The 27028-nt window shown below is 34.5% G+C and overlaps 1 pseudogene; it reads right to left on the bottom strand.

Moving 5' to 3' along the window:
- Window positions 1–5540: 5540 nt before the first annotated feature.
- On the bottom strand, window positions 5541–6070 carry LOC145713706 (ferritin light chain-like; annotated as a pseudogene).
- Between the last annotated feature and the right edge of the window lie 20958 nt (window positions 6071–27028).

The raw sequence follows: 27028 nt of genomic DNA, 5'->3' as shown, positions 1-27028 counted from the left end.
TTAGGAATCAAAGTAATACTGGCTTCATAGAATGAGTCTGGAAGTTTTCCTTCCCTTTCTATTTCTTGGAATAGCTTGAGGAGGATAGGTATTATCTCTGCTTTAAATGTCTGGTAGAACTCCCCTGGGAAGCCATCTGGTCCTGGACTCTTATTTGTTGGGAGATTTTTGATAACCGATTCAATTTCTTCGCTGGTTATGGGTCTGTTCAAGCTTTCTATTTCCTCCTGATTGAGTTTTGGAAGAGTGTGGGTGTTTAGGAATTTGTCCATTTCTTCCAGGTTGTCCAATTTGTTGGCATACAATTTTTCATAGTATTTCCTGATAATTGTTTATATCTCTGAGGGATTGGTTGTAATCATTCCATTTTCATTCATGATTTTATCTATTTGGGTCATCTCCCTTTTCTTTTTGAGAAGCCTGGCTAGAGGTTTGTCAATTTTGTTTATTTTTTCAAAAAACCAACTCTTGGTTTCGTTGATCTGCTCTACAGTTTTTGTAGATTCTATATTGTTTATTTCTTCTCTGATCTTTATTATTTCTCTTCTTCTGCTGGGTTTAGGCTACCTTTGCTGTTCTGCTTCTATTTCCTTTAGGTGTGCCATTAGATTTTCTATTTGGGATTTTTCTTGTTTCTTGAGATAGGCCTGGATTGCAATGTATTTTCCTCTCAGGACTGCCTTTGCTACGTCCCAAAGCGTTTGGATTGTTGTATTTCCATTTTCGTTTGTTTCCATATATTTTTTAATTTCTTCTCTAATTGCCTGGTTGGCCCACTCATTCGTTAGTAGGGTGTTCTTTAACCTCCATGCTTTTGGAGGTTTTCCAGACTTTTTCCTGTGGTTGATTTCAAGCTTCATAGCATTGTGGTCTGAAAGTATGCATGGTATAATTTCAATTCTTGTCTGCTTATGAAGGGCTGTTTTGTGACCCAGTATATGATCTATCTTGGAGAAGGTTCCATGTGCACTCGAGAAGAAAGTATATTCTGTGGCTTTGGGATGCAGAGTTCTAAATATATCTGTCAAGTTCATCTGATCCAATGTATCATTCAGGGCTCTTGTTTCTTTATTGACCGTTTGTCTAGATGATCTATCCATTTCTGTAAGTGGGGTGTTAAAGTCCCCTGCAATTACCACATTCTTATCAATAAGGTTGCTTATGTTTATGAGTAGTTGTTTTATATATTTGGGGGCTCTGGTATTCAGCGTATAGACATTTATAATCTTTAGCTCTTCCTGATGGATAGACCCTGTAATTATTATATAATGCCCTTCTTCATCTCTTGTTACAGCCTTTAATTTAAAGTCTAGTTTGTCTGATATAAGTACGGCTACTCCAGCTTTCTTTTGGCTTCCAGTAGCATGATAAATAGTTCTCCATCCCCTCACTCTCAATCTAAAGGTGTCCTCAGGTCTAAAATGAGTCTCTTGTAGATAGCAAATAGATGGGTCTTGTTTTTTTTTATCCATTCTGATACCCTATGTCTTTTGGTTGGTGCATTTAATCCATTTACAGTCAGTGTTATTATAGAAAGATACGGGTTTAGAGTCATTTGATGTCTGTATGTTTTATGCTTGTAGTGATGTCTCTGGTACTTTGTCTCACAGGATCCCCCTTAGGATCTCTTGTAGGGCTGGTTTAGTGGTGACAAATTCCTTCAGTTTTTGTTTGTTTGGGAAGACCTTTATCTCTCCTTCTATTCTAAATGACAGACTTGCTGCATAAAGGATTCTCGGCTGCATATTTTTTTCTGTTTAGCACACTAAAGATCTCATGCCGATCCTTTCTGGCCTGCCAAGTTTCAAAAGAGAGATCAGTCACGAGTCTTATAGGTCTCCCTTTATATGTTAGGGCACGTTTACCCCTTGCTGCTTTCAGAATTTTCTCTTTATCCTTGTATTTTGCCAGTTTCACTATGATATGTTGTGCAGAAGATCGATTCAAGTTACGTCTGAAGGGAGTTCTCTGTGCCTCTTGGATTTCAATGCCTTTTTCCTTCCCCAGTTCAGGGAAGTTCTCAGCTATAATTTCTTCAAGTACCCCTTCAGCACCTTTCCCTCTCTCTTCCTCCTCTGGAATACCAATTATGCGTATATTATTTCTTTTTCATGTATCACTTAGTTCTCTAATTTTCCCCTCATACTCCTGGATTTTTTTATCTCTCTTTCTCTCAGCTTCCTCTTTTTCCATAACTATCTTCCAGTTCACCTACTCTCTCCTCTGCCTCTTCAATCTGAGCCGTCGTCGTTTCCATTTTGTTTTGCATTTCATTTAAAGTGCTTTCAACTCCTCGTGACTGTTCCTTAGTCCCTTGATCTCTGTGGCAAGAGATTCTTTGCTGTCCTCTATACTGTTTTCAAGCCCAGCGATTAATTTTATGACTATTATTCTAAATTCACTTTCTGTTATATTATTTAAATCCTTTTTGATCAGTTCATTAGCTGTTGTTATTTCCTGGAGATTCTTCTGAGGGGAATTCTTCCGTTTGGTCATTTTGGATAGTCCCTGGAGTGGTGTAAAAAGGGAATTTAAAGAAATGCTTAACCTACTGTAAGCCAAGAAAAAGCAAACAGAAGAATGAAAAGCAGAACAAACAGAAAGAAAAATAGATGGCAGAGTTAAGCTGTAATATATTAATGATTATGTTAAAATAAATGGTCTAAATACACCAATTAAAAGACAGAAAATGGCACATTGGATTAAGAAACATAATCCACCTATATACTGTCTACAAGAAACTCACTACAAATGTAACAGTATAGGCAGGTTGAAAGTAAGAGGATGAAAAAAATTGCAACGCAAACATTAATAAAGGAGATCAGGGTGAGTATATTAATATTTGATAAAGTAAACTTCAAAGCTAAGAAAATAACCAGACATTATATAAAGTTGTCAATTTAAAAATATATAACAATCTTACATGTGTATGCATCAAAAAACCAAACAGAAATATATCTTAAGCAAAAACTGATAGAATTGAAAGAAGACATAGATAATTCCACAATTATAATCAAAGACTTCAACACTTCCTTTCAACAAGTGACAGAACAACTGGACAGAAAATTCATAAGTGTATAGAACTCAGCAATAACATTAAACAAGCACATCTAATTGATATTTATAGAGCACTTCATCCCCCAAAAGCAGGTAACATTATTTTCAGGTTCTCATAGAAGATATACCAAGACAGATGATACTTGAGGCATAAAACAAACCTCAAAAATTTTTAAATGATTGGAATTAAACTAGAAATCAAGAACAGAAGGATAACAAGAAAATCCCAGAACGCTTGGAAAACAGACAACACACTTCTAAATAATCCGTGGCTCAAAGAGGAACTAATAAAGGAAAAAAAAAACTTATTGAATGTAATAAAAATTAAAATTCACCATATTAAAATTTGTGGTACACCACTAAAACAGTGCTGGGAGGGAAATTTATAATGCTTAAGCAGACTTTAGAAAAGAAGAAACATTTCAAAGTAATAAGCCAAGGTTTTATCTCAAGGATCTAGAGAAAAAGGGCAAAATAATCCCAAAGGAAGCTAAAGGAAGAAAATAATAAAAATATGAAATCAATAAAATTGAAAACAGGAAAACAATAGAGAAAAAAAGTGAAAGAGCTGATTCTTTTAAAAGACCAAAAACATTTACAACTTTCTAGCAAGGCTTACAAAAAAGAAGAAATAAGATACAAATATCAGGAATTAAACAGAATATCGCTAAAGACTCTGCAGACATTAAAAAGATAGTAAGGGAGCATAAGAACAACTATTCAAAAATAAACTTGGGAGTGCCTGGATGTCTCAGTCAAACATCCCACTTCGGCTCAGGTCATGATCTCACAGTTCGTGGCCTGGGTTTGAGCCCACAACGGGCTCTATGCTGACAGCTTGGAGCCTAGAGCCTGCTTCTGATTCTGTCTCTCTCTTTCTGCCTCCAGCCTACTTGCACTATCTCTCTCTCTCTCTCTCTCTCTCTCTCTCTCATCTCTCTCTCTCTCTCAAAAAACAAAGAAATATTAAAAAAAATTAAAAAGTAAATTTGACAACTTACACAATCAATACTTACACAATTGATCCTTACACACATTATCATGACTTAATATGAAATATGTAGTTTGAATAGCCACATAACTATTAAGGAAATTGAATTCATAAGTTAAAAACTCCCCCAAATGAAGTCTTTAGGACTAGATGGTTTTAGTAGAGAATCTCATAAAGGTTTCATATCTAGGATATATAAAGAACTCTCAAATGCATCAGTTAAAAAATAAAATGGACAAAAGACATGAAGACACAGTTCACAAAATAGGGCATACAGATGACAAGTAAGCACATGAAAAAATATTCAACTTATTAGCCACTAGGTAAATGCAGAAAACTATAATGAGCTATTACTATATACCTATCAGAATGGTTAAATATATACTATATAAAATATATAAACTATACACATAGTGACAACACCAAATGCTGACAAGGATGCAGAGAAACTGGATTGCTTATACATTAACAGTGAAATGTGGAATGGTTCAGCAACTCTGAAAAAATACTTGGTCAGTTTCTTAAAACAACAACAACAACAACAACAAAACCCATTAAACTTGTGATGAGCATACAGCCCAGCAATTGTACTTAGACATTTATCTCAGCAAAAGGAAAGCATATGTTCCATTAAAAATTTGTATGTGGATATTTACAGCTGATTTATTTGTAATAGCTCCTAATTGGAAATAACACAAATGTCCCTCACAGGATGAATGGTTAAACTAACTGTGGTACAGTGATACCTTGGAATGCTACTTAGTAATAAAAAGAAATGGGATATTGATACAAGTAACAACCTAAATGAATCTCGAGAGAATTATACTTTGTGAAAAAAGCTGATGTCAAAACCTTACATGGTATATGATTCAATTTATATAACATTCTTGAAATTACAAAATTATAGATGGAGAACTGATTAATGATTACCAGAGATCAAGGGTGGGACAGAGGGTTAGGGAAGAGTGTGGGTGTGACTATAAAAGGACAAAATAAGGAATCCCTGTGGTGATGGAAATGTTTTGTATCTTGACCATATTAATGTCAATATCTTTGTTGTGGTATTATACAATAGTTTTGGTAGATGTTACCACTGGGGAAAATGTGTAAAGCATACACACAGGAACTCTATTATTTCTTATAGGTACATGTGCATCTACAATCATCTAAAAATAAGTTAATTAAAACAAATACATGTGGAATGAGTACCATGACTAACAACCAGAAAATACTAAGTAAATTGCTGGTCACAGTAACCAACTCAATGTCTGCATAGAGAACATAGTATTTACTACACAGAGAAGATAGTTGAATAGGTTTTTTATTCCCCCATAAAAAGCTTTATTTATGGTTGGTTCCCAGCTTGAGCAAGGACTCTAGGGTAGTTAAAAAGCTTCATTTAAGGAGGACATTTAAAGAGAGGTTCAGGCAGAAGCCTTGACACCAGGGGGATGCAGAGGGGCTCCTCAAAGGCTGCTGGACTCCAGAAACTCTAGCTGCATTTGAGGGTGAGCCTTTTGAATAAGTACTTGTCCAGGTGAGCCTAGGAGCCAGCCACCCTGTGATTAGTAAGGTGGTTGCCGTCTTCTTAAGGAGTTTTACCTCCTCATCCGGGAAGTGGCTCACCAGCAATTCACAGAGATCTGCGCAGGCAGAGGGATCTGTGTAGGCTGAACCCAGGGCATACAGATCCAAAAAGGCCTGGATCAGGTTCTTCTCTAGGGCCACTCTGGTTTCCATGGCATCTAGGGTTTTACCCCACTCCTTTAGGGATGACTGCTGCACGTCCTGGAAAAGGGCATGGCCACTGTGCTGGTTTTGAAACTTCAGAAACATTGGGCCAACTTCCAGAAGTGGCTGCTGAAAAAGTGGCCTTCACTCTCCAGAGCTATATCTTCAGGGTGAAAATAGAAGCCCAGAGATAGGTAGGTGTCATAGGCCTGCAGATGGAAGTTGACTGGGCCATTGACTGGTGGCCTCCATCCACTTCGTGGAATAATTCTGATAAATCTGGGAGCTCATGGTTGGTCAGCAATAAGGATCTCACCAAAAAATGGTATTTGTTGGTCCTGAAGGTAGGGGATGGCTGAGAAGATGGTCCTGAAGGTTGCAAGAAGGTGGAGGGTGATTGGAGGCTTGAAGAAGGGCTGTCCTCCTAGGTCTTGCTCTTTACAAACACTGTTGAAGCAAGAGACAGATTCACATAGTGCCAGGAGCATCCCAGATAGTTTTTAATTGAAAGCCAGTCACTTCTTTAGGACAGAAGAAAATTAGAAGTTGTATGTGTTGCCCTATGGTTACTGACAAGCCCGTTTTTTTGGTAGGGAGAAAGAAGATCTGAAATAGGAAAAAGGTACTCTGGGTAAGGTGGAGAGGAACAAAGGGAAGGAAAGCTATTGGGGAGAATGATAATAGAGACAAAGATGGAAACATGTAAACATGTTACTGTTGTTCTTCATTTAGCTAGATAGAAAGAACAAGATTGATGGATCCCAAAGGTGTTTGGTGAAAAGATGGCAGAAGAGGTGAAACTCCAAACACAATCCCTGCAACTGATGGGCCCCAAACAGACAGGGTCAGGACTGGAATGACAGCTTGCCTTGTTCCTTGCCCCCAATCTCAGACTGAGAGGGGAAAGCAGATATGATACCTCTCACCAATTACATAGGACATTCCTCTTCTAGTCAGCTCCCATCCTGCTTTGCCACCCCAACAGCCTCTCATTGGACCTTCCCCTTTTGCCACCAGAAAGCTTACCCACTAATCTGCCTGCCTTTGATTTGAGTCTCTGCCAAACACAGGTGGTGGTGGATGACCACTGATTCTTTTGCTGTCAATAAGTAATTCCTGTTCTTATGTTGGTAATCTTTGTTTATCTTAGTTTGTGGAACAAATGAAAACACTCAGAATAAAAAAAAAGATGGAAGAGAGAATGAAAAAGAAAGGATAGAGAGGAAAGGGGGAAGAATGGAAATGATGGAGAGAGAAAAGTGGGAGTAATCTATTAGGAAGTCTTTCACAGTGTGAATAAACATCAGGTTAGTTGGTGGGAAATGAGTGACAGCATTGTAAGGAGCACAACTATTGTATTGGAACATAGGTTTGGAGATTCTTAGAGATTTATTCTGTTGAATTAATGACCTGCAATGACTAGGGCAAATGCCTTTTGGAGAGGTAACATGTTGTTCATCTTAATTATTAGAACTCTTGTATAAAGTCATTTATCAGTCACTTAGAGGATATAGATGGAAGAGGGCAAAGCGTGAATAAATTAGGAAGGAGGGAGTAATTAAAAATTCATAACGTGTGTCTCTTCCTAAATTGAGAGCACCTGGCAACAGTAGTCCTTGACTATATTAATGTAAATGTTTGCAGACGAGGGTGATGTGAGAGATGGTGACTACTGGAAGGTAGGAGGACAGTAAGGAACCTTGTGAAATTGAAAAAGTCAGTTTATTTGAACCATGTGAAATCACCATTTTAGTTGGCGATTCAAAAAATAGGTGGATATGGACAATTCCATGTGGTTCCACCTAATATATGTGAAAGCACTTTAGAAACTCTAAAACTTCTATACAAAGATAAGATGTTACTATGAAGCAGGTGATGACTCACAATGGGGGAAAAAGATAGGATTTAGAGTTAGGAGACCTTAATTATGGTTCTAGCTTTGCCACTTCCTAGATGTGTTACCTTGAGTGAGTCATTTCACCTAAGTCTTCTCTTGTGAAATGAGAATGCTAACACTTGCAGCCCCTTGCTCCACATCAAAGAGTTTCTCTATGAGTTAGTTTATTTCAAAGTGCATTGGAAACCATACAGTGCTATTTAAATGCAAATGATCAGGGTAAATGCTGTATTCCTATACATTAAAACAAGCTGTGTTGTTTTAAGATCTAGACTTTTTTTTTAACTTTTGTTTTTATGTTTTCCCTTTAGTGAGATTTGAAATGACTATCTTAACTATAGAATATTTTTGTTTTCTGGGGTGCAAGTGTTTGGGGGTTTGTGGGATAGAGAAAGAATGACTCCTGCCATATAAGAAAGGTGGGTTCAAGTTACAAAATAATGGGAGGATCCCATAGCCTTCCTTACGGTAAGCAAAACATCTTAATCTGTTTTCTATTTCTTTTTCTTAAAGCTTAAAGATTCAGTCAGCTTTCTATGAAGTAAATACACTTAAAACTCAGGTACTGTTGGACTCCTTTTCAAGCTGTCTCATCATCTCTAATGTCATGGAGGGGTTATTTAGTGTGCCCTTCATTTATTTGGCAGGCAATCAAAGAGCACGCATATTTTTTCATTCTTGATCATTGTCAAGAATATTTTTTTCCTTTATGCTTGTCAAAGTTAAAAGGGCTTTAAAAGTACTTAAGTGGATAAGTGAAACATTTAATATAGTTGTAGGTTCTTTATTAATAAGAATCTGTTGTGAATTTTGTCACCCCGGCACTTTGGAAGAAACCATCAGCAATCTAGCTCCAGCATGTCTTTCTAATTATTTTGGGTGGAGGAGGGAGGTTTTCATGGCCAGTACTACTGTCCCTATTTAGCTGATAGAGAAGTTGAGATTCAGCAAGACTCTGTCTCTACACAAGGACAAAACAAAACTAGAGTCAGCAGTGAAAAAAACACCAAAGAGACTACACTGTGAAAAACATTATTTGGTACAGAGTGCTAAAGTAGGTTTCATAATCAATGCACTTAAATAAATGTGCTTGTAGTGAAATATATTGACCACACACACACACACACACATAAAATAGTCCCCCAAATTATAATGGGTGATTTTGCCCTGCAGGCTACTTTGCTGGCCATATATGACTATAAAATTAGTGAAATGTATGAATGATTTATTTCAGTCATGTGGTTTATTTCATTCACATTGTAAAACGAATACTGTTTTTCAAAGGAAAAACACTCAAAAGATTAGAACTAAGGCTTTAGGGTCATCTATAACCTCTCAGTCAGTAGATAGACGCCTAAACCAATTCACACCCCCAACTTCACTTTTCAGTTATGACATATTGACATGTGGCATGGATTGCCTCATTTTTACAATCAATGTATAAATGATATACATTTATTCATATCCCAAACCATAGGTTGATAGGGCACCATGTCTAATCCCTCTAATTTTGATAGGTAAGATGTGAGGTAGAAAAGAAAATTGTCTAACTCTTCTGGCTTGCCTATGAGGCAAATGCATCACATTTAAATAAGTAATAAAGTAAGTTAGATAATTAACAAAATCCTTTTTATTTGTTGCTTATAATCATGGCTTTTGTGTTATTTTCAATCAGAGTCCACACATTTCACACATTCTCATTTATTTGTTACCTCATTTTACACCAATGTTATTATTAGATTTTGGCCTGTCCTTATTGATTATATTATTTTTCTACTTACACCTCTATAGATTCATTTCCACTAACCACCAATAAAACATTTCCTTATTTCTTTCAAAATTTTGTTTAAAATTTACTTCTTTTGGATGTATTTTTTTATTATACCAAAGTGAGTTTGATCACTCCTTTATTCTACATTTTCTTAGAATTATTTCTTCATTAGCAAGCCATTGTTTTCATGTGTTCTTAAATGATTATAAGTATCAGGAAAACTAAGGATAAATTGACATTCATTCAGTAGTTAATTCAAAAAAAATTTATTATCACTTGTATATTCAAGCCACTCAGTTGAGAGTTGTAAAGGGTAAAAAAAAAAAAAGAATACGGGATCCAGCACCATACAAGTCAGAATTAAAAATATTAAGAGATATACTGCAAAATGCTATGAAATTATGAAAGCTGGAAACAAATTTATTGAATTTACTACTATAAGTTGTTTTTACTTTCTTGATGGTATCATTTGGTGCACAAATTTTTAATTTTGATGAAGTCTAATTTATGTTTCTTCTTTTGTTGCATATGCTTTTGGTTTTATATCTAAGAACCCAATGCTAAAACCCAAAACATGAAAGTTTACCCCTGGTTTCTTCGTACAGTTTTAGTTCTTGTCTTTAATCCATTTTGAATAAGTTTTTGTATATGGTATGATATAGGGAAACAAGTTCAGTCTCTTTCACATGGATATCCAGTTGTTTCTGTGACACTTGTTGAACAAGCTATTCGTTCCCTATAGGATGATCTCACCACCTTTGTTAAATATCAGCTAAACATGTTTGGGTATGTACCCTCATTCCACTCTCAAAGAATAGATTGATATTCCTGTCTTTATGCCAGTACCAAACTGTTGTAATTACTGCAGCTTTGTAGCAAATGTGGAAATTAGGAAATGTGTATACTCTGTTCTTTTTCAAGATTGTTGTGACTATTTGGGGTTCCTTGCAATTCCACATGAATTTAAAAATGAACATTTCCATACCTGCAAAAAAGGCCATTGGAATTTTGATGGAAAATGCTTTGAATCTGTAGATTGCTTTGGGTAGTATTGTCATCTTTACAATAAATATTAAGTCTTCCTGTTTATGAACACAGAATATCTTTCCATTTATTTAGATCTTTTTAATGTATTTCAATAATAATTTGTAGTTTTCACTATAAAATTCTTTTACATTGATCCCTAAGTGTTTTATTCTTTTTCATTATATAGTAAATTGAATTATTTTCTTAATTTCCTTTTCTGATTGTTCAACTGTATTGTATACATCTTGTATCATGCAATTTTACTGATTTGGTTTATTAGTTCTAATATATCTTTTTGCTTTTGTATGTGAATTCTTTGGTGTTTTCTAAATGTAAAATCATTTTATCTGTGAATAGATTTAGTTTTACTTCTTCATTTTACTTCTTTCCTTTTACTTCTTACTTCTACTCTCTAAATAAATTTAGATATTTATTTCTTACTCTTTCTCAACTTCTCTGGATAGGACTTCCAGTACTATGTTGAATAAGAGGAAGAAAGTGGGCTTTCTAGTCTTGTTCTTGATCATAAGGGAAAAGTTTGTAGCCTTTCACCACTTAGTATAATGTTAGTTGTGTGTTTTTCATTACTGCCTTTATCATATTGAAAAAGATCCCTTCTATTTCTAGTTTTTAAGTGTTTTTATCATGAGAGTATTGGATTTTTTCAAATGATTTTTTTCATTAATTGAGATCATTTTTTTCCTTAATTCTACAAATGTGGTGTATTACATTAATTGATTTTCACATGTTGAACTACCCTTACATTTCTAGGATAAATCTCACTTAGTCATGATATATAGCTCTTTTATATAATGCTTCTGGACTCTATTTCTAGGATTTAGTAGAGGATTTTATATATATTTTCATGAGGGACATATATATATATATCTTCTTTACCCATTCTTTATCTTCTTTATCCATTCATCTATCAATAGGCACTTGTGTTGCTTTTGTATCTTGACTATTTTAAATAATGTTGCAATAAACATAGGGGTGCACAAATATTTTCAAATTAGTGTTTTCATTTTCTTTGGGTAAATACCCAGTAGTAGAATTACTGGATCATATGGTAATTCTATTTTTAAGTTTTTTAGGAGCTTCCTTCCATACTGTTTTCACAGTGGCTGTACCTATTTGCATTCCCATAAACAGTGCATGAGGGTCCATTTTTATCCACATCCTTGCCACCACTTACTATTTCCTGTGTATTGATGTTAGCCATTCTGACACATGCGAGGTAATATCTCATTGTGGTTTTGATTTGCATTTCCCTGATGATGAGTGATGTTGAGCATCTTTTCATAGTGATCATCTGGATGTCTTCTTAGGGAAATGTCTGTTCATGTCTTCTGCCCATTGTTAGATTATTTGTATTTTTTTATGTTGAATTGTAGAGGTTTTTTAAATATATTTTGGATATTAATCCTTTATTGGATATGTATTTGCAAATATCTCCTCCTATTCAGTAGGTTGTCTTTTAGTTTTGTTGACTGTTTTCTTTACTGCACAGAAGCTTTTTGTTTTGATGAAGTCCCAATAGTTTATTTTTCCTTCTGTTTCCCTTGTCTCAGGAGACATATCTGGAAAGATATTGTTATGCCTGATGTCAGAGAAATGACTGCCTTTGTTCTCTTCTAAGATTTTTATGGTTTCAGGCATCAGATTTAAGACCTTAATCCATTTTTAGTGCATTTGTGTGTGTGGTGTAAGAAAGTGGCCCAGTTTGTGCAGCCACTCTGGAAAACAGTGTGGAGGTTCCTCAGAAAATTAAAAATAGACCTACCCTATGACCCAGCAATAGCACTGCTAGGAATTTACCCAAGGGATACAGGACATTTAGGCTCTTTCCATAATTTGGCTATTATTGAGAGTGCTGCTATAAACACTGGGGTACAAGTGCCCCAATGCATCAGTACTCCTGTATATACCATATGTTTTCGCTCTTATGTGGATCCTAAGAAACTTAACAGAAACCCATGGGGGAGGGGAAGGAAAAAAAAAAAGAGGTTAGAGTGGGAAAGAGCCAAAGCATAAGAGACTCTTAAAAACTGAGAACTGAGGGTTGATGGGGGGTGGGAGGGAGGGGAGGGTGGGTGATGGGTATTGAGGAGGGCACCTTTTGGGATGAGCACTGGGTGTTGTATGGAAACCAATTTGACAATAAATTTCATATATTGAAAAAAAAAAAAAAGAAAGTGGCCCAGTTTCATTCTTTTGCATGTTGTTGTCCAGTTTTCCCAACATTTATTGAGGAGACTGTTTTTTCCAATTGTATATTCTTGCCTCCTTTGTTGTAGATTAATTGACAATAAAAGGATAAGTTTATTTCTGGACTCTCTATTCTGTTCTGCTGATTTATGTGTCTACCCTTGTTATAGTACCACACTTTTGATTATTGCCACTTTATAGTATATCTTGAAATCTGGGATTATGATACTTCCAGCTTTATTCTTCTTTTTCAATATTTCTTTTGTTATTTAGTGTCTTTTGTGTTTCTATACAAATTTTAGGATTATTTGTTCTAGTTCTCTGAAAAATGTTGTTGGTATTTTGATAGGAATTGCATTAAATCTATAGACTGCTTTGGGTAATGTGGGTATTTTAACAATATTTGTCCTCCCAATCCATGAGTATCAGCTATTTTTCCATTTGTTTGTGTCATCTTCACTATCTTTCATCAGTGTTTTACAGTTTTTAGAGCACAGGCATTTCACCCACTTGGTTAAGTTTATTCCTAGGTATTTTATTATTTTTGATGTAGTTGTAAATGGGATTGTTTTCTTCTTTTTCTGATATTTCATTATTAGTATAGAAATGCAATAGATTTCTGGATATCAGTTTTGTATTCTGTGACTTTACTGAATTCATTTATCAATTCTAGTAGTTTTTCAGTGGAGTCTTTAGGGTTTTCTACATATAGTATTATGTTATTTGCAAATAATGAAAATTTTACTTCCTCATTACCAATTTGGATGCCTTTTATTTCTTTTCCTTGTCTTATTGCTGTGGCTGGGACTTTCAGTACTATGTTGAATATAAGTTGTGAGAGTGGACATGCTAGTATTGTTCCTGATCTTAGAAGAAAATCTCTCAGTTTTTTTCCTGTTGAGTATGATGTTAGCTGCAGGTTTTTCATATATAGTCTTTATTGTTTTGGAGTTATGTTTCCTCTAAACCTACTTTGTTGAGAGTTTTCATCATGAATAGATGTACTTTGTCACGTGATATTTCTGCATCTATTGAATTGACAATATGGTTTTTATCCTTTCTCCTTTTAATATGATATATCTTGTTAATCGATTTGCAAATACTGAATCCCCCACCTCTACCCCATGCATCCCTGGAATAAATCCCACTGGATCATGGTGAATGATTTTTCTAATGTATTTTTGGATTCGGTTTGCTAATATTTTGTTGAAGATTTTTGCATCTATGTTCATCAGAAATATTGGCCTGTAGCTTGCCTGCTTGCTCTTTCTTTCTTTCTTCTCTCTTTTTTCTTTCTTCTTTCTTCTGTAGTGTCTTTATCTGGTTTAGGTATCAGTGTAATCCTAGCCTCACAAAATGTGTCTGGGATACTTCCTTCCTCTTCTATTTTTTGGAAAAGTTTGAGAAAAATAGGTATTAATTCTTCTTTAATGTTTGGTTGAATTCATCTGTGAAGCCATCTGATCCTGGACCTTTTCTTGTTGGGAATTTTTTTTGTTACTCCTTCAATTATTGTTAGCAATTGACCTATTACAATTTTCTATTTTTTTCCTGATTCAACTTGGAAGGTTATATGTTTCTAGGAATTTATCCATTTTCTCTATGTTGTCCAATTTGTTGGCATATACTTTTTCATATATTCTCCTATAATACTTTGCATGTCTGTGGTGTTGGTTGTTATTTCTCCTCATTCATTTCTGATTTTATATGAGTGCTCTTTCCTTTTTTCATGAGTCTGGCTAAAAGTTTATCATTTTTGTTGAACTTTTCAAAGAACCATTTCCTGGTTTTATTGATCATCTGACATATCATCTCAATAGATGTGTTAATGTGTCATCATAAATTATTTTATTACTGGGAATCTTGTTTAACATCCTTTTTTAAACTTCAAATCACCTTTGCTAACTAATAAAGGAATAAAGGAACCTCACTGTAGAAATATTTACAGTAATATCATAATGAGTTTTTAAATTATCTTTCTATAGTGTTAGGCACTTCAGGTTTTTGATTTTGTAATTATTTAGAAGCTTTGAAGTCACAAGATATTTAAATTTAAAATGTTTTATTTAGAATTGATTACAAAACCCTAGGACTAGAGAAATATGTCATACATAAATGAGTGAAACAGGCTGTGTGTAAGATCCAATAGAGGTTAGTAGAAGTTGGTAAACTGAAGCACACATGTCTGCTTGATGGTGGAAATTACTACCCAGCTCTGGTCAATTTTTGTCATGTGGGGATGAGAGCCCAGTGTTTCCAGATCTTATTTTTCAAGAGAACCTTATGATCTGTTTTTCTAAATGTGAAATCCTTAATTTAAAATGCTGGCTAATAATACAAAACTGTTTAATGTGTATGTCAAAGAAACACATTTGTGACACAATTTGGCCCATGACATCATCATTTTAAAAGTCATCTGTAGACAAAATGGTTAGGTATACCAAGATGATCTTTGGCAACTTTTGTCCCTTCCTTGCATTGGAATAAAATATGGAACTCCATATCTCCTGAAGGATGGCAAGAATAGAAGAAAGATCATGGAACTGAGATTTAGATAGCCTGAGTTTAAATCTTAAATCACTTATTTCACTTTCTAGCTCATTTATGGCTCTCAGTCTTTTAGGGTCTTAGTATCCACATCTATAAAATTAGACCACTTAGGCTTTTTCAGCTTCAAAATCTTATGATTCTCAACTTCAAAATCAAAGTGCATCTATATTATTCTCCCTTTATCAGACTATTTATAACTGGAAGGTAATAAATTCCTCTGGTAAACTCATTCCTGACAATATTTACCTTTCCCAAATAGCATATTGCTTTAATTTAATGAAAAAAAAAAGACAAGATTCCTTTAGGATTGGTGCTTGTTTTGGAGATGTCTAGCACAGCACAACCCAGTCAGGAGATATTTCTCATGCAGATATTCTTGTAAGCAGTTATCAGCATACATTAAAGTTTTGCTCTATTTCATGAAATCTTGCAGGTTTGCAAGGGTAAAAAATGTCATATACCAGTAAAATGAGACTGACTAATTATAGATTGTGAGTCCTTGGTGATTGGGTCCTGTGACTTGCAATTTTATCCCTCATCTGACTGCACATATTAGGTTCTCAATAAATTATAAACGGTTTTATAGCTGATTTTCCATAAGCCATCTCTAAAATAAATCATACAAATATTGAAATTTTTATTCATTCATTGCATAGTTATCACCCACCCACTATGTGCCATTTATAATATTCTGCAACCATATTGCAACAAGAGCATAGTCAGTGGTAATCTTATTTATTTTTAATGCTACTGTAGATTTATTATTAGTAGCCTCTTTCCCTCATTGTAAGGAAGTATAGTTTCTTTTAACTCTAACATGAACAAGTTTTCAGTTTTACTATTCCTTTTTCTTTTTCCATACAGATCATGTATCCCTTCCAGTATCAGATGCAATTAGACTTTCCCCAACTTTCCTTGCCTCACTTCTAGGTACTCTAATAACTGTATAAATAATTATATACGGTCTCATTTCTATTCAGTCCTTATGCTACTTGATAAACACAGGAAAAAGTATGTACTTAATACCTTTGTGACCTTAACAAAAAAACTAAAGTGCCATGAAGGTCATGGCCTATATTTTCAAGAAAGCTTAGATAAACTTTTTTCACGTGAGTTTTAGAAGTTTTTTGTCACTTTAAATATGGACTTATTTAGCATCCCTGGTCCCAGGAAACTAGTGAGAAATCCTGACTGACTTGTAGCATCAGTTGTTTTGCCCTAGGTCTTTACCTCCATCCTATTTTCAAGAAAGTGGTGAGAAAGCAGTTAGAACAACTCCTTTTTCTGGGACTTGATAGAGCACAAGCCTATGACACATTTCCTTTTCTGTCCCCTTTGCAGGATCACACAATCACAGCTGACATTTCTTTAGGCATTTCTAAAAAAGCAGAGGCAGTTTATCAAGTTGTGATTTAAATCATAAAACTCTCTTAAAAGCACTCAAAAAGAGAGAGGATAAGGTTCGTGAGAGGAAGATGAGCACTCTGCTTCCATCCAAGTGATCCATTGATATAGTTATTTGTGAAGTATACGTGCTAGTAAAATGAAGGTCACCATTATTATTGGCTTTGTGTGTGTGTGTGTGTGTGTGTGTGTGTGTGTGTGTTATATTAGAAAAGCATATTTCAAATCTGTTTTATTTGCATATAGGCACTTTGCTCTTTTGTTTTTGCTATTAAGCTGCCATTTAGTGAACAACTTACTGAGTGCAAGACCTTGTATTAAGTACTTTAATGTTAACATCACTCCTTTGACTTAGTTATTATTCTTTGCATCTTACAGAAGAGTAGACCTAGTAAGAGAAAAAGCCAATTTAAATTTCTTTACAGTTGACTCAAAGACCTGTACTTTTTACCACTTCATAGCACTGTCTCACTGTGGTAAAGTTGAGCATAACTCAATTATAGCAACCATGAAATAGACTAGAGAAACTTTGAATTTAAAGATAACTTCCCCCAAATCTATCATCTTGCAATATGAATTATCATTAAGAATGTGCTTGTTCTATATATTAATATGAAGCAGGGTATCTTGAAAAACAAATTTACTTTTTGCTGGAGAAATATTGATATGCTGAGCTAAAAATTAGGACCCAAACATTTTTTGAAGATTCAAAGTTATTGAAACCTTTTGGGGTGATGTGTTGTGTCCCAATCAAGGCAGAATGAAAGGGAGAATTAAAGGTTCCCTGAGGGAGTAGGAATGAACTATTAAATAAAAAAAAATTGTTGCTGTCAAACATAAATGTAATTTAAAATAAACATTTTGACAAACATAAAACCAGATATATGCCTTTTAATTTTTGCATAAAAGCATGAATATTTTTATGCCTGGACAAAAAAACGAAGGGCTATATCTCAGTGTGCTTGCTTTGAAGGGACTATTTTAAACACACACACACACACACACACACACACACACACACACACACAGCTTTCTCATCTATTTGCCAAAGCACCTGAAAGATGCCGCTCTCTTCTTGGAGGCCTGAAACTTGAAATCATGCTCATCTTTATCATATTTGCAAAAGAGTGTCAATCAGAGCCACTCATCTAGAAATAATTCAGCTAGGAGAAAGCAAACTCTCAGAGGAATTGAACACCATGAACTAGAAACAGTTGGAAAGGGAGGGCTGAACAAATTTCCATTCCTTCCCATTTGGGCTGTGATTCAGGACAGTGTGGGTGTAGTAGTTTTGCCTGCTCTTTTGACAGGAATATTGACTGACTGTGATGAATATGATGGACCCCACTTAAAGGTTTAGAACCAAAGGGTCTATAGAGAATAACTTTGGCTTCTATGGTGATGCTATAAAGTCAATCAGCTGAAATGCATTTTTAAGGGGCTGTTTTGTCCCTATCTAGATACAAATATTAGAAAGAAGAGGAAAGTTATCATTTTAGATTTTCTTTTTGAGGTGATTATAGTTATTAATACCACATTTCTGTTTTATATGTTTTTGATGGGAATCTGGCAGGGCCAATCTGTCTTTTTAGGGAAACATACTCTTCAGAGATGTCAAAAGAAAGCTCAGTGAGATGTAAACACAGGGGAGAGAGTCAGAAGGAGGAACATGAAAAAGAGCTACACTGAGAAACAGCTTTTCCACACTATATCCTCAGCTATTGGTCTTCCTACTGCAGAAGTTGATGTTCAGAAGATAGGATCAGGGGTTATAAGGGTAACTTCAAAGTTAATGCACGATTTTTTAAAAGGGTGGTGCAGGATGAAGGGATGAAATGGCCTCTTAAGCTCGAAACATATTTGTGCATAAGTGTCATAAGAATGTATGAGTCTCTTAAAGCAAAACATTATCATTATCCCAATAATTCACTTATACTAAAGTGAACTGTCAAGTGTCACTTTTAAGAGTTACATATAAAAGTGCAAAGCGTATAGTGGCTGTCATTTCAAAGCTTCTGAATTCTCCATTGTTTTAAGGCCACGTAGCTCTGAGATAACATGGCTGTACTATAAAATGCACAGTGTAAGCATAGGATAATGTATTTTAATGATATTTAACCTGGAATTGCAAGACATAGCTATTCTCCAACTGAGAATATGCTGATAAATTCAACCTTTTCTCTATAAGAAGTATTCAAATGTCACAAAAAACTGTATGAATATCAATAATTCAACAAATTCCAGATTATGCCAGACCTTAATGTAAAAATGTATATATGAATATAAAGATTTATGGAAGCAATTTTCTATTATTTATATTTTTTGGTACAAAAAGGAAGACTGAGATATTTTTTTAAATGAAAACGCATAGAGAACAAAGAGTAACATATGAGTTCTATTATTAATAGCTTTTTTATTTTTACTGAAAAACACAAACAGAAATAAGAAAAATTGACATTAAAACAGGTAAGTGCATGGATTCTTTCTAAATATATTTATTAGTTGCTGGTGTATGCCTAGAAATATACTGCTCACTACAAGGGATACATTAAAAGATAGCTTCATAAAGGGAAATAGGTGGAGCAACAGGAGGGCAGGGGAATGAATATCCCAGTGGTAATTTTCCACGTAACTGCTAAGGGAAGCCACAGTGTGGTAATGGAAAAAAACACTGCTGGCATTTAGGTAAGCTCTGTGTATTCTCTGTCTAGTTCTGAACTGGTGAACTAGTTACCAGTTTTGGCAAAAACCTTAGGCAAAGAGTTTAGTTACTTTTAGAAGAGATGACTAGAAGGAAAAGGAGATCACTTTTTTAGAAACATAGTCTCAAGGAAATTAAGTAGTAAGGGACCTGGTTGGTCATCCTGTACAACCTTTATTTTTGTATAGAAATTCTTTCTAGGACAGTCCTGATATACAGTCTTTAGTTATTTGCCTGAACAGTTGAAGAAAGAAACTTGCTATCTAAAAGACAAATGATTCTGTTCATAAAAATGCTCTAATTATAGAAAAACTGGCCTTACATTGAGTCTAAACTTAAAACCCTTTACGTTATTTTATGCAGTTTCACATTTTCTTTTTTTTTTTTTTTTTTTAATTTTTTTCAACGTTTTTTATTTATTTTTGGGACAGAGAGAGACAGAGCATGAATGGGGGAGGGGCAGAGAGAGAGGGAGACACAGAATCGGAAACAGGCTCCAGGCTCCGAGCCATCAGCCCAGAGCCTGACGCGGGGCTCGAACTCACGGACCGTGAGATCGTGACCTGGCTGAAGTCGGACGCTTAACCGACTGCGCCACCCAGGCGCCCCATGCAGTTTCACATTTTCAAGTGTGTGTGCATATAAACAGAAATGAAAAACTTAACATTAATCTTTTTTCTTCATCACCTCAGCCTATTAAGGCCATTTTAAATCATGTCTATTATGTAATAAACTGTGCATTTATGTTGAATATTATTAGCAAATTTAATAGGCTTTCTTTTATGTTAACATTGAAGTCACCTATAGAATCTTGACTGACATGGACAAGGACAGAGCCACATGAGATATTACCAGAGACCTGGTTGTTCTGTCTTCTGCAGAGAAGCCCATAAGACTAAAATGTCTGCCTCTACAGTTTACAAAACTATGCCATGCGTTTTATCTTTTGTAATGAATTGAATCAAGAACAGACTCCTTAGTCAATGGTAGTGATCTATTACAGCATTCTCAACCCAGTAACTTGTGAGCCTTATATAGTTTGCTTCATTCTCACATTACTAAGAAATGAATTAATTGTCAACATGTTGGGCCCTTATCATTAGGGACATCAGATTGGTCTTGTTCAAAAATTCTGTCTAAACGGAGCAATACATATTCAATTACTACTAACTAGCTTAATTTGAACATTTATTTAGAAGCATTTTTGGTATGTGATATGGAGTGCACGTAGGTTTACTCTAGAACAACAAAGTTAAATAGTAGAAAAAAGAGTGTAAAGGGATGTTGAATCATGACTTTGGTAAAGTCACTAGTGTAGGCAGCAAGGGATACCCACTTTTCAGGAGTTGCCAAGCTGATATAGTGTCACCAGAGCTACTATTGGCTCACAAGAGTTACATGTATAATCTGAATAATGATGAGATATTTTTCCAGCTATCCATAAGGCAGAGTTGCAAAAGTGCTAAAATATTTCCTGTGATTTTTAAAATATTTAATCTGTACATCAAATAAACGCTTACCAACTGAGATACCCTGATAACTGAACCTTATAACCTTAAAGGGCCTAACAAATATACTGCATTTTGTTGAATATCGTATGATATTTTATAATATTATAATATTTATAATATTTTATAATTCTCAAACAGTCCTGAAAGATAAAGATCATTCCTCTTTTTACAGGTAATTCCTCTTTTTAAGCTCAGAGAAGTTAAGTAACTTGTGAAATAAAGATTACACAGAATTAAGTGTTAAAAGTGGGACTTGACCACAGGTTATTGACCACACAGTCTATACACATGTGTTGTGTGTATATGTGTGTGTGTGCATATGTATAATTTCTCTGGTTATAAATGTAAACAATACTCCTCATTTTAAAAAAATGGAAAGTATGGCGTGCCTGGGTGGTTCAGCTGGTTAAACGTCAGATTCTTGATTTTGGCTCAGGTCACAATCTCACGGTTGGTGAGATTGAGCCCCATGTTGGGCTCTGTGCTGACAGCACTTAGCCTGCTAGGGATTCTTTCTCTCCCTCTCTCTTTGCCCCTCCCCCACTCACACAGGCACACACTCACCCTCTTTCAAAAAAAATGAATAAACCCTAAAAAAATCCTTTAAAAAAATGGAAAACGACATAGAACAGAAAAAAATCCATGATTCTAATATTCATATTGCCTCCTCCATATAAATTTTACAAGTCTATTGATTATAATTTTCTTTTATTTGTGGTGTTTTTCATTGAAAAAGTTTCCATTTCAAAGTAATGAAATGTACCATTTTGGGGATATATTTATTTCATTAAAATTTAAGAAATCTTCAGACAGAACTCTTATAAAGATTGGCCTTTATTTTAATATATTTTTTGTCTCTATGTGATGCCTCCTTGAGTCTCTACAATTCCCACTAAGCAATATAACTGTTCAATGGAAACTGTTTTGTAACAAGCGTCTTGTATATTCCAGAAAAAATGCCACATATTTTAATATGTTACTTAATTTAATCAACCCACCAATCTTTAGCACAAGCATTATTGTCACTGATGTACAAATAAGGAAACTGAAGAGAAGGGGACATCCCTAAAGTCACACAACTAATAATCTCCATTTCCAATATGCAAATTTTCATTTTCTAATGACTGAATGGTTTATACTTTTTTATTCTTTCATTCCCATTAATATCATAAGAAATCTTATTAAAGATTAAAGTACCAAAAGGTACTCATCCCAATAGCTTTTCTTGGTAAATCAATGACATGATGACATCAATAACCTCATCATCATCATCTTCATCTTCATTAACAACAAAAGATAAAATTAGCTTTGTGAAAACCAGTGATCCTAAGATGGTTTGTAGTTATCAGAATGTTTTAAAAAAAGTTTTATGTATGTATGTATGTATGTATTTATTTATATATTTATTTATTTTGGAGAGAGGGAGAGAGAGAATGTAAGTGAGAGAGGGGCAGAGAGTGAGAGAGGGACAGAGAATCTGAAGCAGGCTCAGAACTGACAGCAGAGCAATGTGGGCCTCGAATCCACAAACTGAGATCATGACCTGAGCTGAAGTCAGATGACCAACCGACTGAGCCACCCAGGGACCCCTATAGTCATCAAAACTTTTACTAAATCATAATAGTGACACAATATCCAGTATTTGGAACATGATTAGGACTCAAGTAACAGTTTTTGGATAAGAAGATGAAATGTTGCAATACTATTTTGAGCATAAGAGTATAGAGGAGGGCAGTTATTTTATTTCATGGCTTTAGCTGGCAAAAAAAAAAAAAGAATTTTCTTCATACTCACATCTGTTCTGAAAATCAAAGCATTTTCAGTAGTGTTCCCAGAAGAGTGGTCTTTGTCACTGTCACAATGTTGGTTTGCTGCCTCAGGAGCTCCCTGAGTGAAATCTGAAACTGGCCTCCATACACAGAAGAGGCAGAGGAGGCTAAAAAATGAGGCAGACCTCCAAATTGGTAGATCACAATTTTAATAAGCAAGCGAAGTCACATGTAAGCCTTGTCTTGGGCAGCTGCAAGACAAGTTGATGATTGCTGCACCACATGCTAGAACCTTAAAACATTATACAGAAGCCTTTACTAGGTTTAGTTATGCATACAGTCCAGATGGCCTCAACAGCACTTTACTCTCTCAAGACTACATCCTTAAAGCTGCTCCTAGTGTGATAACAATAGATGGATTGCCCATTCCAAGGATAGGTGAGGGCATAAGGATCTTTTGATTGCCTAGGTTGATCTTGTGGGTCAACTGGCAGTCACATCTTCTCAATGATGTCGTCCAATACACAAGCTTTTCCCAGCAAGAAGAAAAACAAAGGGTTATTGCCTCTGATCCTTTTGTAAATCTCTAGTAAAATTTAGCCATTTGTCTCATGTTACGTTAAACACATCTTATCAGTCTATACTGCTGAAAGAAAAGCGTCAATGGAAAACTGGAGAGACCAAAAAATGGTTCTCATTTAGCAGTAACTTCTCACTCTTCCCTTCCTCAGCCCTTGGAAACCATTAATCTATTTTTGTTTCTATGGATCTGCTTATTTGGCACATTTCATATAAATGAAACCATACTATATGCAATCTTTTGTGAATGATTTCTTTCACTCAGCACGTTTTCAAAGTTCATCCATAATGTAAAATATATTAGTGCTTCATTCTTTTTAATGGGTGAATAATATTGCATATTATGGATATATATCCCACTTTATTTATCCATGATCAGTTGATGGGCATTTGAGTTGTTTCTGCTTTATGGCAATTATAAATAATGATGCTATGAACACTTATGAATTATTTTTGTGTGGATACATATTTTCAGTTGAGTATATACCTAAAATTATTATTTCTGGGACACAAGGAACCATATTGTCTACACTTTGAGGAACTAAAAGACTTCCAAAGTGGCAGTAGTACTATTATATATTCACACCAATGATGTATGTTAATTCACATTTCTCCATATTTTCATCAGTATTTGTTATTGACTGTCTTATTAATTATAACCATGCCAGTGGGTGTGAAGTGTATTTGTGGTGCTTGATTTGCATTTCACTGATGGATAATGATGTTGGACACCTCTTCATGTATTTGTTGGCCATTTATATATCTTTGGGGACATTTTTATGCAAATCCTTTAAATATTTATTCAAAAAAATTGAGTCATTGTTTATTTACCTGAATTATCACCTTTTTTTTCGGATTCTGAAGTGTTTTTATTTTTATTTTTATTCACTTTTTGTTTCAAATTTTTATTTAAATTTTATTAGTTAACATATAGTGTAATATTATCTTCAAAAGTAAACTTTACTGATTCAATACTTACATATGATACCCAGTGTCACTTTCTTTTAATAGACTATTTTTTTAAAGATAAGTTTTAGATTCACACGAAATTGAGGGGAGAGTACAGAGTGTTTCCATATACTTCCTGTCACCATACAAGCACAGCCTCCCTATCAACATCTGTTGATGGAGAACATTTATTAAAAACATTTATTAAACTTGCATTGACACATTCATTATCACCCAAGTCTGTAGTTTACATTATGGTGCACTCTTGGCATTCTTCATCAAGAATCCTGTGAGTTTGGAAAAACGTACAATGACATGTATCCACCATTATAATACCATAGAGAATAGTATCAGTGCCTTAAAAATCTTTTCATTCCACCTATTTATCCCTTTCTCCTCTCTAACTACTGAATTTTTTTTTACCCTCTCCATAGTTTTGCCTTTTCTAAAATATCACATAGTGGAATCATACAGTATGTTGCTGAAGGAAACTGGAATATGTTACCCCACAATATAACCTTTGACATAAAAAAATATTTTGTGCTGTAGGCAATTAGGAAGTAGGAAAAGTAGAAAAAGCTCCCACATTTTTCCCTAACAGTAGGATATAAATTATTCACTGGAGACAGAATTTTATCAGCCTAGAGATGGCACCAGAAGAATCTGCAAGAAGCCTTACTCCATTCGTTTTCTTCCATCTATTTATTTTTCACAATTTGCTACCCTTGGAAACCTAAAATTGCTTTCTTTTATCTTGTCATTTGTCAACAAATATATTGTTTTCTTATTGAAGATGCTATATGAGCTGGAATACTAAGCCATTTTGGGTTACTTTTCATTTAGGTTTCTCCCTTATGATGTACACTGCATGTGTTAAAATAGATTTTCTTTTGTTAAACTATCTTTTATTATAGGACTCTCAGCTAAGAACTCAGAAGGGTAGAGGACAAATTATTTTTCCTTACTATGTAGTCTTTTCAAATTTCACTAAGTAATATTCATTTAATGCTTCTCCATATCTTTTCATGGTTTAATAGCTCATTTATTTTTAGTGCTGAATAATATTCCATTGTCTGAATATACCAGTTTATTAATCCATTCACCAACTGAAAGTTGTTTCCAAGTTTTGGCAATTATAAACAAAGCTGTAAACATCATCTGTATTCAGATTTTTGTGTGGAAATAAGTTTTAAATTCCTTTGGGTAAGCATCAATATTCACAATTATTGGAACATATGGTTTAATGTTGTAAGAAAATGTCAATTTTTTTTTTCCAAAGTGGCTATACTATTTTGCATTCTCTCCAGCAATGATGATAGTTCCTTTTGCTCCACAACTTTACCCACATTTTTTGTTGTCCATGTTCTGGATTGTGATCTTTCTGATAGATGTGTGGTAGTTTTAATTTGCAAATGATGTGGAACATCTTTGCAAATTCTTATTTTCCATCTGTACATCTTCTTTAGTGAGGTCTATATTAAGGTCTTTTGGCCTATTTTTAAAGTTTTGTTGTTGTCTTATTTCATTTTAAGGGTTGTTGGTATATTTCAGATAACAGTCCTTTATCAGATTTGTCTTTTGCAAATATTTTTTTCCAAGTCTGTTACTTGCCTGTCAGTCTTTTGACATCGACTTCCACAGAACACAAATTTTAAAATTTAATGAAGTCCATCTTATCAATTATTTCTTTCATGGATTGTATTTTTGGTGTTTTTATCTAAAAAGTCATTGCCATACCCACGGTTATCTAAGTTTTAGCTGATGTTCTGTAAGTTTTATAGTTTCAAGTTTAATATTTTGGCCTGTGATCCATTTTCAGTTATTTTTTGTGAAGTAAGGCATGTGTTTAGTTTAAAATTTTTGCATGTGGATGTCCAGTTTTTCTAGCACTATTTATTTATTGAAAAGACTATTTTTCTTTCATTGTATTGCATTTGCTCCATTTTTGAAAATCAGTTGACTATATTTATGTGCCTATTTCTGAGCTCTTTCTTCTGTTCTGCTGGTATATTTGTCTAGTCTTTCACTAATACCACACTGTCTTGATTACTGTAGTTTTATAGTAAATCGTGAGGTTGGGTACTGTCTCTCCTCCAATTTTGTTCTCCTTCACTGTTGTGTTGTCTATTCTGGGTCTTTTGCCTCTCCATATACACTTTAGAAGCAATTTATTGATATCTAAAAACTAACTTCTTGGTGTTTTGATTTGAATTGTGTTTAATCTGTAGGTAAGGTTGGAAAGACCTAATATCTTGAGAATATTGAGTCTTCTGACCATGAACATGGAATATCTCATTTATTTAGTACTTTGATTTTATTCATCAGAGTTTTATAGATTTATTCATATAGATCTTATACATATTTTGTGAGAATTATATCTCAGTATTTCATTTTTTAGGTACTAATACAAATGTCATATTATTGTTTTGAAATTCAAATTCAGTATTGGAGGTCTTAGCCTCAGCAATCAGATTACACAAATAAATGAAAAGCATCCAAATCAGCCAGGAGGAGGTCAAACTTTCACTCTTCGCAGATGACATGATACTCTATATGGAAAACCCAAAAGATTCCACCAAAAAGCTGCTAGAGTTGATTCATGAATTCAGCAAAGGTGCAGGATATAAAATCAACGCACAGAAATCGGTTGCATTCTTAAACACCAACAATGAAGCGACACAAAGAGAAATCAAGGAATCGATCCCATTTACAGTTGCACAAAAAAACCCACAAAATACCTAGGAATAAATCTAACTAAAGAGGTGAAAAAGCTACAAACTGAAAATTATAGAAAGCTTATGAAAGAGATTGAAGAAGACACAAAAACAAATATTGTTACAATGTCAATACTATCCAAAGCAATCTACATATTCAATGCAATCCCT

This window comes from Panthera onca, chromosome X (genome assembly GCF_046562875.1).
Source record: "Panthera onca isolate mPanOnc1 chromosome X, mPanOnc1 haplotype 2, whole genome shotgun sequence".
In the NCBI taxonomy this organism is placed as follows: domain Eukaryota; kingdom Metazoa; phylum Chordata; class Mammalia; order Carnivora; family Felidae; genus Panthera; species Panthera onca.
This window is presented reverse-complemented; position numbering and strand designations above follow the sequence as displayed.